The sequence below is a fragment of the Odontesthes bonariensis genome, chromosome 23 (assembly GCF_027942865.1).
Source record: "Odontesthes bonariensis isolate fOdoBon6 chromosome 23, fOdoBon6.hap1, whole genome shotgun sequence".
NCBI classification, from domain to species: domain Eukaryota; kingdom Metazoa; phylum Chordata; class Actinopteri; order Atheriniformes; family Atherinopsidae; genus Odontesthes; species Odontesthes bonariensis.
Window position 1 is genome coordinate 21,595,827 of NC_134528.1, and position 14,989 is coordinate 21,610,815.

A 14,989-nucleotide genomic window follows, 5' to 3' on the forward strand; every position below is an offset into this window, starting at 1 on the left:
GGGTTGCAGTGATTTGTCAAGCCACAACAGTGCTGACCTTTTGCAGTCCTTGTACTGCCTGCTTGTAATCACACCGATCAAAGCACAGAAGCTCATCCCTCTGCACACACCGAAAATCACACTGGATGAGACCAGGAGGATTATTAAGATATTAGTTTTCATTTTTTTGGCATTACGTTCCCTCTTCCCGACATTATGCAAACTAATTCCAACAGTTTATAAAGCCTTTGTATAATTATCCCCCCTTTCATTTTGCAGGGACTGGGGGGGGGGGCTCTCAAATAAGTTTGATCTAAACCGGCCACAAAAGCAGAAAAATAAATAAATAAATCATCAATTTTTAATATCAAAGAGAACAAGATTTTTGGGATTACAAGACGACTCACCATTCAATCTTAAACTCATGAAGAGCATGCACAGTGGAGGTTCTTACAGGCCGGGCGAACAGACTTCCATCACATATGAATGGGCTTAAATAAAAGACAAAACATGCAGCTTTTCGAGACTTCCCAAACACTGAAGAGAGCTTACCAAATTCTTGCTATTGCTTGTAGCTTTGCTCAGTGGGAAGCAATATCTGTTAGCTGCATTCTTTATCCAAAATGTCTTTTGAAGCAAGTCCGAGGGCTTATCTAAGACTTTAGAAGAGCACAGTTTTAAACAAGGACAGAAAGTTACAGAAAGCGGGATCTGACTTTGTTCAGCGGCCATCAACACTGCAGGAGTTGCGAGAACATCCAAAACCCTGAAAGACAAATTATCAGACACACTGTGCTTTATCCAACTTCATAACTGGGTTCGATTCAGTGCATTCATAGAGCACCTGTCCACAACAAAAATTACATACGTAAAACAATTTTTACAAGGACTAGCATCGTGCAGGAATGGGTTCAAATGAGCATGTTTATGAATGGCATTCATATTTTCAATGAATGCTAATGTTCCAGAAATAAGGGCTGCACTCCGCACACCTCATGGTGAGGACTGCAGCCCTTTCTAATTGCATTTTTGGCAAAAAAATTGACATTTTTTCCAAGAGTGAACATGTCACAATGAACAGTGCCTCCTCACTCCCTGTGGGTGCAAGCTTCGGTGGAAGCCACCGTTTGCAATGATTTCTGCACCAGTCACAGGCATAAATATTGCATATAAAAGTAGGTAAATCGGCATAAAACTTAGTCACTTTCAGTGAGTTGTTAATTTTGACAATGAAGCGTTTGTCACCTGGCTAATAGGCTTTCATGGGTGTGCAAAAGTGATCAAATAAAATAGGCTATGCGCTAAAAACATGTCATGTTTAGTCTTTTTGATTTGATTTTTTTTTTTTTTTTTAAATCAGTTTGATTTTGAGTATCCTTATAGTTGTTATAATAAGTTTAGAGATGTGCATGCATCCGCTAAGATGTCTGTTGGGTCCATGTTCCAGTATTTCACATCCATTAGAAGAAGAATTCAGAGGAGGTCGGAAGAATTGAGAAATTGACGTGAACTACTTCTTTTTGTGAACTGTGAATATGAACTCCGTCACTTTTACTGACGGTGAACTGAACTGTCATCTGCTTTCCTGATTGATATCGGTTATTGATTCTTTGAACTGCAAAATAATTTCCCTCTTTGGGATCAATAAAGCGTCACTGAATTAAATTCAACACAATCCGAGGGTACTTTACAGAGCAAGCAAACAGTTCTAACACTAGTCCAATTAGATGCTGACCAATTCAGTCCAATTCATTGTAACATTGTATCCACGTAATACCAATTCGTGCAAGGTTAGGTGCACCGTAAAATTCCAGTTTTAGTCAGGCTAATACAATAAATGTAAATTTATTGAACCTTTCAGGACAGTGTTTTAGTCTGAAAGATCCTCTTCAAGAGTGTGGCCCAATTCCTGGAAGGATCATATTCATGGGTCAAACATCCAGCAGAGAGTATTCGACTACAGCCTGATGGAGTCCATTTCAGATGTGAGGAACATACATCGTACAGGAATATATTCACTGAGAATACTGGACTTCAAAGGAAATTGGATTATTTGGAAAATAATTATGATTACAATGAATTGAATTCAAATTGGCTTGAATTGGACTATACTATTTAAGTGCCTTGAGGTGACATTTGTTATATTTGGCGCTATATATAAATAAAACTGAATTGAATTGAAATTTGCATTGCCACTCTGCTCTTCTCGTTAGGGTGGGTAAGCTCATGTGGAATAAGGAGCACGTCTGCTAGATTAGGAGGACACGGGATGATTGGCATTGAGGAAGCACAAGCAGATGTAGTACATCGCACAGCAAAAGCCATTTATCTAAGAAGTGAGACAATTGCTATGACAGCCCAGTAATTACATTGATCAGGCGATAAAACGTGACACAATCTGCCAAAGTGACAGTGAGGGATTGATCCCACTGTACAGTCACTTTGTGCATATCATTCAGAGCAGAGTTAATGCCGAGGCCGTTCTGAATGCTTGTCCTTGGCTGCTAAGCATGTTTTGATATTTTTCATCTGCCGTCATAAAATGAGGAAAGCAAACTGAAAAAAAAAAAAACATTCAACATGATAGAAACACACTGAGGTCAGTCATCTGAAGTGATGAAAATCAATAATACCAACAGTAAGGCAAACAAATGTATTCAAACCCGAATCCGGAAAACTGAACAGTGTATTTTTCAGATTCTGCACAGAAAACGTTTCTTCTGATGCGGAGCAGCTCAGGACGGAACTTTTTCCATTTTTTAATATGGACAATAATGACAACTTTTTAATGTAAATGCTGCACAAGAGCGCGAGGCTACAAACGGAACAGGGGAGAGAGCACCAGAGACATGACACCACAAGCTCATTATCAGCTCAGAGTGTGGGACGCCACACAGGTTGGCTGTCTCAAGATACTCATCAACTCTGATTAAAAATCCCCCTCCGTTGGGCCGAGCCACTGACATCCCTGTCCCTAAAGTATGCTTTTATGCCACCACCTCACACCTGAAGTGCATTGCAACAAGTGTGAGAAGAGGTGTGGAAAAAAAAAAAATAAAATAAAATAAAATAAAAAACAGCCGCAGGCATGAAATTAAAAATCACCTCCTTTAAACAGTTCTACAGCCAAACACCCTCAAACTCCCCTTCCTGCCACTTCACTGCCTGACCTACAGGTTGCCGAGGCAGAAAATGTGTTCGAATACAACAACGTCCGGAACAACGAGCAGACATCTTGTCACTCCTTTGTACCAAACATCCACCCACCGATACCCGGGCTGTTTATCCCGAACCGCCAGGCAGCGTGCCAAAGTGAGTCTGTGCCGTGTTATCAGCATGAGCGGTCATGCGGTAAATGACAGGTTAGCCTGGCCTCTGCTAACACAATACCAGGCCCTGCACTGGCTCGAGGGCAGGCAGGTGAGTCGGGACCACATAGAAATCCCTCACTTAGATAGAGGCGGGAGGCAGATGGAAGAGAGGAACGCACTATGCGGATGTGTTGCACGTTTGCTTGGTTTAGAAGCATTTTCAACCCAAAACACACAAACCCATGTGGTTCGAGAAGTGGTGAGATACTTAAGCTGGAAGGTACCAGAGCACATCAATGGCCTGGAGGCATGTGTGCATTAATGCGAGTGAATCTAAAAAACACCCTTAAGGCAAGAGGAGAGGTGAATCTCCAGATGCATCACCTGAGCGCTTCCGGCTCGTTTCCCTGTCAGACTCGCAGACTCTCGCTCTGCTCTTAATCCAGCTACAGAAACACAAGCCTCACTCCGCTGCAAAGCTTCAAGAGGATTGAAGCGGCACAAATATTAGAACCGTCAACCTGAAATTGAGTTGCTCTCAGACGCCTGGAAGCTTGAAAATGCCTCTGTAAGATCATAGATTAAACAAGTAAATTATCTCTTTCCTTTTTCTTTTTTTTTTTTAGCTAAATGTAAAGATAAGAACATTTAAAAGTTTTTACAGCAGGGGGGAATGCCAAAGACTCAATTATGCCTACAGAATGACAATCAGCCGTCCACTGAAGAAATCAAAGGGGGTTAAAACCTGAAACTTGTTATCGTGTGAACAGAGTTTCCCCACTTAATATCACACTCAACTGAGCCATCATCGTAACAAGAGGGCGAACTACCTGCATTACAGCGGGCTGTCTGATGGTGTCTGATAATGCAGGTTCATAAAAGCCGTTTCTGTTGATCTCCTTGAGTGCACCTGCGTGTTTATTGTTAGGATCTACATTCAAATTTTTGCAGAGGAAAGATAAATAATGCATACTTTTTCGTTTTTACACTAACCAAAGTATATATATATCTATATGAATACAATACTGCATTCTAATGAATTAAAGACAAATAAAGGTTACCCACTGGAACTAGCCCTATCATCATTACATGTCATGTTGTGTCCTCGGGTATTAAGTGCAGGGATTCCCAAAGTGGGTGTTGTGATCAAGTGCCAAATGCACTGCGGGATTAATTCAACATTTCGTTTTTGTTTTGCACATTTTTCCACATTAATGATAAGTTTGCATTTTCATTACATTAAACCCCCTTAAATTGGCAGATTTTCTATGTAGCGTGGCAGCTCACACAGTGAAGGAAGCTGTGGCTCAGAAGTTCGAGCGGGGTCACTCACTGATCCCCCCTATCCAGGCTGGTGGCTTGATCCCGTTTCCTCTTGTGCATTACGGGCACTAAGTCCGTTTACATGAGACAAAACCAAAAAAAAAATGTGGGTTAATTCGACCAAAATAGGACTTTTAAAATGCCCGTATCGTACCAAATCAAGCTTCCAAACGCATATGAATCCTTGAATGTTTTCTCACACAGTCCCAGTCCTTCATTTAATCCATTAATTCCTCTCAAGCTGTACATGGAAGCATACTGTCAGAGCCTGAACCTGCTCCGCATGTACAGGCCAGCTCCTTGTTGTGTGTGAAAGCTATGTCCACACAATACTGGCAGAAACAACACAATCCTTCCAACAGTCAAAGAAAGACTAAAGACCACAAAGGAAAGCAAGGCAGGTATCTGCCATGCCTTAATATATCTCCATCCTCAACAGTGTCTGAGATGCAGAATTAACATGTACTGTAAATCTAATGACTGATTAGATTTAAAGAGGAGGTTTGGAACCAGAGATTTACTAGCAGAGTGTATTTATGATAAAGCTGTCAAGTGAAAATCGTCTTAATTAGGGACCGAGCCTATTGTATCTGTAAGGTTTCTTCTTTCTTTCTTCTTTTGCAAGCACCACCTGCCAGTCGACAACATGAAAAAAATCTAAACTTTATATTTTTCGGAGTCGTTCATTGACTCTGTAGCGCCCCCTGCGATGCTTAAAAATGGTCCCCGCATTGGGGTTAGTTTCATGGGACGACAAAATTCGGTACATTCATTCATCATGCCCAGACGCAAAAAAAAAAAGTCTCCATGGTCCCACGTCCACAGGAAGGCGGCCATTTTGGATGGAAAGTGCGTTTCCGTGCCATTTTTGACCGATTCCACACCTTGCATATGATCAAACTTGTCCTACAGATTTAATGCTACAGGCTTCAAACTTAGCCAGGTTACTCTTAAGACATGGGGAGGAAAAATCATGGATAAACCTTTCCAAACTCTGAACGGTGTGGGCGTGGCCAGGCGGTGAAAATCGTGTGATGGCGTTTGTGAATTGAAAGCCTTATCATCATCGCAAAGTCATCAAACTTGGCGCACACGTCCACCCTGACGACCTCTTACGTATGTAAAGGGTATCGCATGTGGGCAGAGCAAAAGGGCTCAGTGGCGCCCCCTAGAAATTTTCAAAAACCCCTCTGCATTGGGGTTATTATGTGCTCGTACATATGCAGAGGGTATCGTGCGTGTGGGCAGAGCTGCGCGACTACGACGCCAAGCGCATGCCCCAACGTGCGCACATCTCGGTCCCGCTTAAAGGAATAATCCGGAGCAAAATGCACTTTAGATCAATGTACGGGATGTTGGGAGTACATACGTTGATATTGGATATTCGACAGATATTTACAATAAGGAAATAAGGTGTCTTTTTTATCAAACCAATATCAAACCAACTTCACCACGGTCTGTAGCGGCAGCTGTAGCAGACACATTTCCGGAAAGGTACTGGCTTGATTAAATTCATTCTGGACTCTATATCCGACCACATGAAGACCTCGGGACACTTCGGTTTGGCTTTAGGGACCCTCTACTCACTACCACGTAAGTGTTATGTTGTTTGGAGCTGTAGAAGAGGTATAAAAATAGCGTTTTGTAGCGGTGACATGATTTGCCCCATCCACTTCCAGGCTAACGACTTTTGGCTAAAAACGGTCAAATCGAAATTCTCAAAACACATCCGAATGACATGATTTTGATGTCAACTCAACGTATGTACTCCCAACATCCCGTAAATTGATCTAAAGTGCATTTTACTCCGGATTATCCCTTTAAGGCTGCTTGCAGCTTTCTAGTTTACTTTTGTGCCTTTTTTTTTTTTTTTCTAACAGCTCACAGGAAACAACCAAACCGCATTTGGGTTATCCAATACTGCTGAAAAATGCAGGAAAGCTTAAAGAAATGTTATGATTTGGTGTCCTGATCACGTGGGATTGTGTGCCCCCCCCACAGGAGTGCTCGCATTCCTCAGCCGCGCTTCTCCATATTTATCTCCAGGAAAGGCGGATGATGACACCCAGCAGGCTCTGGCACTGGGCGAGGTGATTAAAATGTTCATTAACACCAATCCGTCCAGGTGATGAAATCTGTCACACACCCCTGCTGCGCCCACATGGAATCGCCTGCAAGATATGACGAGATAAGAAATCCACGCGCGGGCTCACACATACACACCATCCACACCGACCACCTGGCCCCACCTGTAACGAACAATATGTGGTTTCACCCCTTTGTGCCAGGTAAATAAATAGTGTCTGTTGGATTAATTGTCACGTACACCCACAAGCAGACCACCCTCTGCTGAATAAATGAAAGTCCCTCACACCTTTGGGCTGGTAAACATGCCCAATCTGTTGGATTAAGATCTGAAAGGCAAAAAAACAATGGGAGCCGCTGCCTGGCTTCTCTTCATATGAACTGAGGCCGCAGCTGAACGTGTGGGCTCAATTAGGCTCAATTCACAGAGACAATGACTCATTATTTGCTCTTTTACAGTCGGCCAACTGGGATGTAAACAATTTCATAACATAAAGCAGTTACACACCAGTCACAATAGTTTTCATAACCACCCACAGCCGCAAATGCGCTTTTTTAATTTGGGCCTCGCACATGCGTCCGTACACACTGCGCCTCGCTTACACTCACTCAAGGGGACATGAGACTCAAACAGACACACTGTTTATTGTGTAAATGTGCGCACGCATGCACATTTGTTCCCCCAAAAAAAAAAAAACACATACCTACACACTTTTCTTTTGTTATGACTCCCTTCTGTCAAACGCGGCCGCCTTTTCTCATATTAAACCCCAAACGCACTCAGCCACTCATTTGTTAACGAGTAATGAAAATCCACCTCCGTGTTGACACATTAAGACGGAGCACTACACGCACACAACAGTTTTTAAATCACCATGAAAACACACCCTCACACTTTTGGGCGCACACGAGTCAGGCTCACACACACACACACACACACACACACACCTGACAGCTCATATCCCAAACCACCCGAGGCCAAGGGCAAAGTGGAGCACACGGCGTGGCGATAAACGCAGATCTATGTGTGTAATGAATAAGTTATACACTCCTATTAGGGCAGGCTGCAGTGACAAATGCCTCTCATTCACTCATTAGGCCACTAGCTGTCAGGGGAAGCAGGAGAGACCAAGGCTCAGCAAGGGAAGCTTATTGGGTTTTAAACGGCCGTGTAATCCATTTCCTTATTGCAGATGAATAAACTGCTGTCCGCAGAGGGTTTATTTATGGTCGAACTAAACACGTACGCGGAGGAAAAATGTAGGATGAGTCAAAGTGCAGGCCTGCTGATGTTCACGTCTAATTCTGGGGAGGAAAACGCAGGTAAGAGCGGAAAAAAAGAAAGTCAAAGTCAGAAACTGGCCACTGTCAGATTAAATCCGCAAATTCGATTTTTTTTTTCAAAATTGCCTTCTTTTTTTTGCGCTCTCTTTACAAAAAGTGAAAGAGCATTAGGGTAATGGAATAATAGATTGAGGAGATAAAAATGAAAGGAAATAGAAAAACAAAACAAAAAAACATCACAAAGCCCTCAACTAGAAAATGAAAGAGAGCGAATTTCATCCCACTAGACTAACAGCCCCCTGACCCTTTATTGATCTCCTCAGGTGTCCTCTGCCTGCCCAGCCAGCACTCAACAGGTTAATAACTCCTGATCCCTATCCGCCACTGGCAGGCCAATCTTCTTTTTTTTTTTATTTATATATATATATATATATATATACAGCACCGCAGGCCAATTTCAACCAGATGAGTGGAGAGAAATCAACCATCTGAGAGGGAGGAGTTAAGAGCTATTTTCCTAGATTTGGTGATCATCACCCTTGGGGAGAAAATCCTCCAGGTAGAGCCATCGGTCATCCCGCAGTTGGTCAGCAAGCCATTAAGCATTCCCTTGAGGGAGTGAAACACTTCTCAAAATTAACACCTGAGAGACAAAGAGCTCCTCGTTAAGGCTGATTCATACTCGGCGCAAACGCGCAACTGTTCTGGCTCGAGAACCATTAATGACGTCATCGAAAGCGCCAGCCCCTTCACAGTTCCTTCAGCTCATAAGCGCAGTTTGTGCCGAGAATGCGTCACATTTGCAGTTCTCAGACCAGCGACCAGCGAGCGTCACTGTTGAGGAAACAAGCTGAAAAGCATACGAAGAAAGCATACACAATGCCACCTGTGGTGTCACGTCAGCAGAGGCTGGCACATCTGATGCGGAATGAATTTACTCTGGGTGTAGAACTGTATATGTATCTCAGAGCTAAGCGGCTGCGGCAAAAACAGAAGAGAAGGTGGAATGTTCGTCCTTTGCAACAAGACGAACTTTGTCAAACGTTGTCCCAGTGTAACTTCATAGACGTGTCGTACAGATGTTTGTAGAGGCGCATCCTCTCGGTCACCGCGGTCTCTGCAGTGTTCATTTTTTCTTTTTCTTGGTCAGCTGTTTCCGGTGGAGCGCGCGCGTAGTCAGAAAAAAAGTTGTGTGCGCGCCCTTGCGCCGCGCAAGGATTTTCTAGCTTGCGACGGGGGGCGTGGCGGAATTTTGGGACACATGACCGTTTGCGCCATTTGCGACCAGCTAGTATGAGCGAGGTCGCGCCGAGTAAGAATCAGCCTTTAGAGTGAGGCAATACAAGTTCTCTGGGGGAAAAAAAAAAAAAAAAGGGGGGGGGGGGGGGTAAATCCACTCAGTGGCCTCATTTCCAACCACTACTTCATATCATTGCACCAGCTGACTTCTCACCTCAGCTAGGGCAACATACTGCCGCCACCAGAACGCTTCCTACTGCCAGTGGGCATGGTCACATGATGCAACAAAAAGGCAGACTTTTAAAATGCACATAAACATGTTAGTTTGGCCAAAACCGTATGAAATCCAAGCTCCCAAACTCAGACTAGCACACATAGTTAACACATTGACTCCCAAGTCACGTAAAACTACGTTTTTACTGCCCATGCGTTGGCTCCCAAACCGTAAAAATACGTTTTTTTTATGGATTCTGAATCTATACATTCTAATGCACATTCTGTGTGATTTTTGTAATTATGTGATGAACAGAACTGACATAGATGGCAGTCAAAAACTGGTGTCATCATCTGGACATTTTGATCATTACACCAATGGCTTTGCGTCAACTTAAGAACAATTTTGATAACGCTGCACTGATTGTTGTGCATTTCCGCATTTTGTCCAATCGCACGTGTCGGTTTACAGAGGGTGGCGGTAAAGTAACATAAACAAACAACAAGAAGGAGAAGAAGACACGCAACAAGTCAGGAGGCGGTCTTCTGAACAGGTTAGCTTAGCTTAGCTTTGCAACGTGCTGCGATCACGCTTGGAGGGAAAGGGAAGCCGATATCTCAGTTTGTTGTTGATTTTGGTGGATACCCGTCTTGGTTTAGCTAAGGATAGCTCGCTAATGGCGGCACCTAGAGACACGCAGTTTTGACCCACAAAGAGTTTAAAGTCTCAGCTTTCAAACGAACCATAACATGTTTTAGTGGCCCTATCACATAATATGCTGTGACTGTACAAAAAACGTCAAAAAATGGTTTAGAACGCTGGGATTCTTCGACATAATTCTGTAAAAACCGCTGGTAGTCAATGTGTTAATATGGTGGAGGATGCTGTCACTCTGCATTAATACACTAGTTTCATCTCATACTCAGATTAGACTGCAATTTAATTTAAGCCTATCAAGAAAAATACCCATCATCCCCCAAAGAACATTCTCTCCACAGTGAAGCATGGTGGTAGCAGCATCATGCTATGGGAAAGGCCTGGGGGGAAATAAATAATAAATAAATAAATCGGTTAGTATTGGAGGAATGATGGATTGTGCTGAATGCAGTCACATTCTTGAGGAAAACCTATTTCAGTCTTCAAGAGATCTGAGAGTTGGATAGAAGCAATATGCCAAACCAACATAAAGAGTGGTTCGAAGAGATGCATTTAAATGTGTTGTCAAAACCCAGATCAGAGTCTAAATTAGATGATGTGGTACGTCTTAAAGGAGATGATTGTAGATTTCAGGAGAAACAGGGTCAGATCAAACCCTGTTTCCATCATGGGAGAAGAAGTGGAGGTGGTTGAGGAATATAAATACCTTGGTGTTCATGTGGACAACAGACTGGACTGGAGACACAACAGTGAAGCCATCTACAAGAAAGGACAGAGCAGACTGTACTTCTTGAGGAAGCTAAGGTCCTTCAAGGTTTGCAACAAGATGTTGCAGATATTCTACAAGTCTGTTGTTGAGAGTGTCATTTCCTCTTGCGTCATCTGTTGGGGCAGCAGCATCAGAACCAGGGACCTAAAAAGACTCAACAACCTGATAAGGAAGGCTGGTTCTGTTCTGGGGACGACTGTGGAACCTCTGGAGACAATAATGCAAAGAAGGATTTTGCATAAAATCAAAAGAATTATGGACAACCCTGAACATCCTCTCCATGAGACTGTTATCGGAAAACAGAGTCTCTTCAGTCAAAGGCTTCTTCAGTTTGGATGCAAAACGGACCGCTACAGGAAATCATTCCTGCCCACAGCCATCAGCATCTATAATAACTCCTTGATTTAATTCAGCTACATCAACATTTAATTTCCCTCTGGGATAAATAAAGAATTTTTGAATTTTGAATTGAATTGAATTAAAGATTGCTATAAAAACTGCTGTCCAGCCCACTGAGCTTGCCAGAATGGGCAAAAAACATCTGGGCTAGATGGGCTGAACTTAGAAAGAAAACTCCCGTTCAATTCATACACACATAAGCAGGTTCATCCAACACATCTCCCTTTGCCTTTCCTCTGAAGTCTTTCCGTCTTTGAAAAGATAGTCTTGCAGGTCGGGTTCAGGTACGTTTCCAGGGGTTGGTTCTGCATCAGATCCAAGCCAGTGAAAGAGGCATAGTCAAGATGATGAAACTTGGTGCAAACCTACAGCTCAGAGTAAAAGAATTAAGATTTGTGTGTCTCACTCAAAAAAGGCCTTACAACCAAAGCACAAACTAGCTTTCATTGTCAAAGGCTGAGTGCACTGGGGACAGCTTATGTGAACACTATTGAAAGAGATTTCCCCCCTGCATCATCTGTGCAAGTAAAGTCCATATTCAAAGTTTTTTTTGGTGGATTTATGCTGGAAAAACCTGTGCAGATTATTTAAGCCAACACAAACCTTCAAAGATGTTCGAGATCTTCAGCAGCTGTAAAAGTGGGCCTGTGCATATGGCATCAGAACATGCAAATCAGTATCAGTATCCCGAGAGACATCTCTCCGTTTTAGGCTGCTTTACAGTAAACATGAATGTCACTGTTACTTTAAAAGTCTTCAGGGGTTCAAGCTAATTGCTTCCCATAATGGCACACGTACAAATGTACAGAAACACAATCACAGCTCCATATCAAAACACTTGTGCACGTGCAAACTCTAAAATGAAACAAACAAGCAATGCTAATCCTGTTTTCCACTTAAACAGCATATGCACATGTGCAAAATGCATGTGATATGATTTGCAGTCCACATTCATAAAAAGAACCCGCACTGCTGCCTCTTATGCAAGTGTAAGTAGAGAGGGGGGGGGCATCCCCTACATGAACAGGGATAGATGTTTTCATACATGGAAACAATAATTATCAGAAACAGTGGGGAAAGAAACCCGTCTTTTGTGGGATGTCAGTAGTTCTGACAGCGCCTGAGGAGCATTCGAGAGATCACATCTGCAGCACTATCATTAGACAAGAGGGGTTTCAAAAAGGCGGCGCACAGATCGTGGGGAAAGTATGCTGACAGCACGTGAAAAAGGGGTGCTTGTGTATCAAATCAACCCCCCATTTGATTTTTTTCTCACCCGAAACCACTCGCACATTACTCTGCCGTCTCCACTCCCAACACACACACACACACACATACAGTGGTAGTCAACATCAAAGTATGATGGAACGAGGCACATCATTAGCAGCGGAAGACAGGGGCAAGGGAGGATGAAATCATTTAGACGCCGCCAAGGAGAGGGAATTACTATGCCTGTCGGGACGAGGGGGAGCCCGGGTGGAAAGAGAGGGAAAGACGAGAGGCGAGAAGGAGGGGCGAAAAAGTGAAAGAAAAGGAAAAAATCATGAGAGAAGGAAAAGTCTACACATGCAAGTGGGATAATGACTGCGGTGAAACAAAAAAAAACACACAAGAGAAACAAACTCGAGTAAACACCAAAGTCAAGAGAAAAGCCAGACGACAAACTTAAAAAACGATTTGTCAAAAGACCGTCTGTGGAGTTGAGCTCAGAGACGGCACGTTCTTCATTTGTGAGGGAATCACCATTTCCCTCTCCAGTCACTTCCTTTCCTCACTGCTCCCGCCTGCCGTGCTCTCCCGTGTCAGGGGGGCCGAGCAGCCCCTGTTTGACAGTCTGAACGCAGTAATTGCCAGAAGCCAGAGAGATGAAATGTGAAACCGTTGCGATGTTTTAAACATGATGCCGTTGAGGGCCCAACTTGCACACGGTGTGCTCGCTTGATAATTGGACCTGACAACACTCCTGATATCATCTTATCCTTTGAACTTTTGTGAATAATTGATTTTATTTCTTTTTGTTACAAGCGGGACAATATGTCTAATATGTGAAATATGATATGCATTAATATAAACATATACACACCCCTGAGGAGTACAAGTGGTAGTTAAGAACATACACATCATAGTTTTAATGATTATGAAAATCTAAATTTGTGAGTATCAAAGTAGTTAATGTTTAAATACCACTATAAAGTTTACGTTTAATAAATAGAGTATATATGTATGTGTGGTGCAATGCGGTGCAATGCGGTGCACGTGTCACACATAGCTCTGCTGGAGTATAATCTGAGGCCGATTTATACTTCTTTGTGGGACCGCTGAACTGCCTGCTGCCATCTTGAGCATTTATTCTTCTACGTTGTGTCAGTTACAGAACCAAGACGCTAGGTGGCAGTAACGTTCATATGTCACATTGCAGGCTCTAAAATGAGGGAATTAGCTTTCCTTGGCGCACGTCAGGCCACAGCGTAAACTGGGGGATTGGTATGTTCCTTATGGAGGGATCGGCGTACGGGCTGGACGCTGAAGTATAAATCCGCCTCGACTGTTTCAAAAGAAGGAAGCAGCCAGTCTAAACCTGCACTGTATCCGACAGCCAGCAGGGGGCGACGCCTCCTTTTTGCAAAATTTTATATATTTGCATGGAAGTCAAGGGTAAAATGACTCTTTACACATGATGCATCAGCTATGAAAATTTCAGATTGAAATGAAAGGATAAAGCAGGGAATGCATTACGTTGTAATTGCCAAGCCGCTGCCCAATGGGAGCACATGCTTTCAGCTGTTCTAAGTCAAATTCACCGCTCAGTGGAAACCTCCAAAACCAATGTGTATGTCAAGGAGGTTAAATTTACAGTGCTGGGTTGTCTAGTGTAATAGAGAAAGGTATAAAAGATTTCCTCAAGCATATATCACTGTTTGAAAGGGAGCTCCTCTGTCTTTGTAGCAGGTCACGGAGAGAGTGGGATGACTCGTCTGTGATGGAGAGAGGTTTGTTTGGTGACTCACACGTCTCCAGGTTCTGGCCAGTGATGTTACCAGCTTTGTAAATGAGCGCTTTGGTACCAAACTGTTTTTGGGGGATCTCCGAGGGGTGGCGAAATCTCGAGAGCTCCTGAAAGAACAACGCTCCTTTGCAGACTTTGTGGTTGCATTCAAACAGCAGATTGGAGAAGATATTAACAGCCAACAGTTGTTAGATGAGTCCAAATTATGCTGCAATTCCCCCATTGCATTTAGGCCCATCAAACCCTGACATTCACTCACTGTTCATTCCCTCCTGCGCTGTCTTTGACATTTTAGGGACTTTACAAGGTTTTTTGGAACGGGAGGTTCCAGTGATTAATCAGTTACTGCACAGTTATGTCATAGAAGGTTTCCGTCATGCTGGAAAAGCTCAGTCTGCTACGATTAGCTGTAGTTTTCAGCACAAAAAAAATAAAAGAAATTTCCTCGAATAGTGGTCTATAAGCACCTAATGTATTCACTGATCCTTGTGGTATCTCTGGCATTGATGCTGCCCCTTCAGCAAACTACAGCAAAGCAAAATAGACCAGTGGAAGACCACAAGTAAAGTGTTGCACACATTTTAAGATTTTAGCTTCTTTAGAAAGCGGTGCACCACCTCACACACTTCAGGGCTGTTACTCCAGTCCAGCCTGTCCGTCACCCAAATGCATGCAGGCCTCCACCATTCCAAAAGAGGACTGATCGTCAAAATCTTACTTTC

The 14,989-nt window shown here is 43.1% G+C and overlaps 1 protein-coding gene across 2 annotated transcripts in view; it reads right to left on the reverse strand.

The window, feature by feature from the left end:
- snx29 (sorting nexin 29) overlaps positions 1-14,989 on the reverse strand; it is a 154,481-nt gene that overhangs the window by 107,823 nt on the left and 31,669 nt on the right. The gene's annotated exons all lie outside the window — the stretch shown is intronic.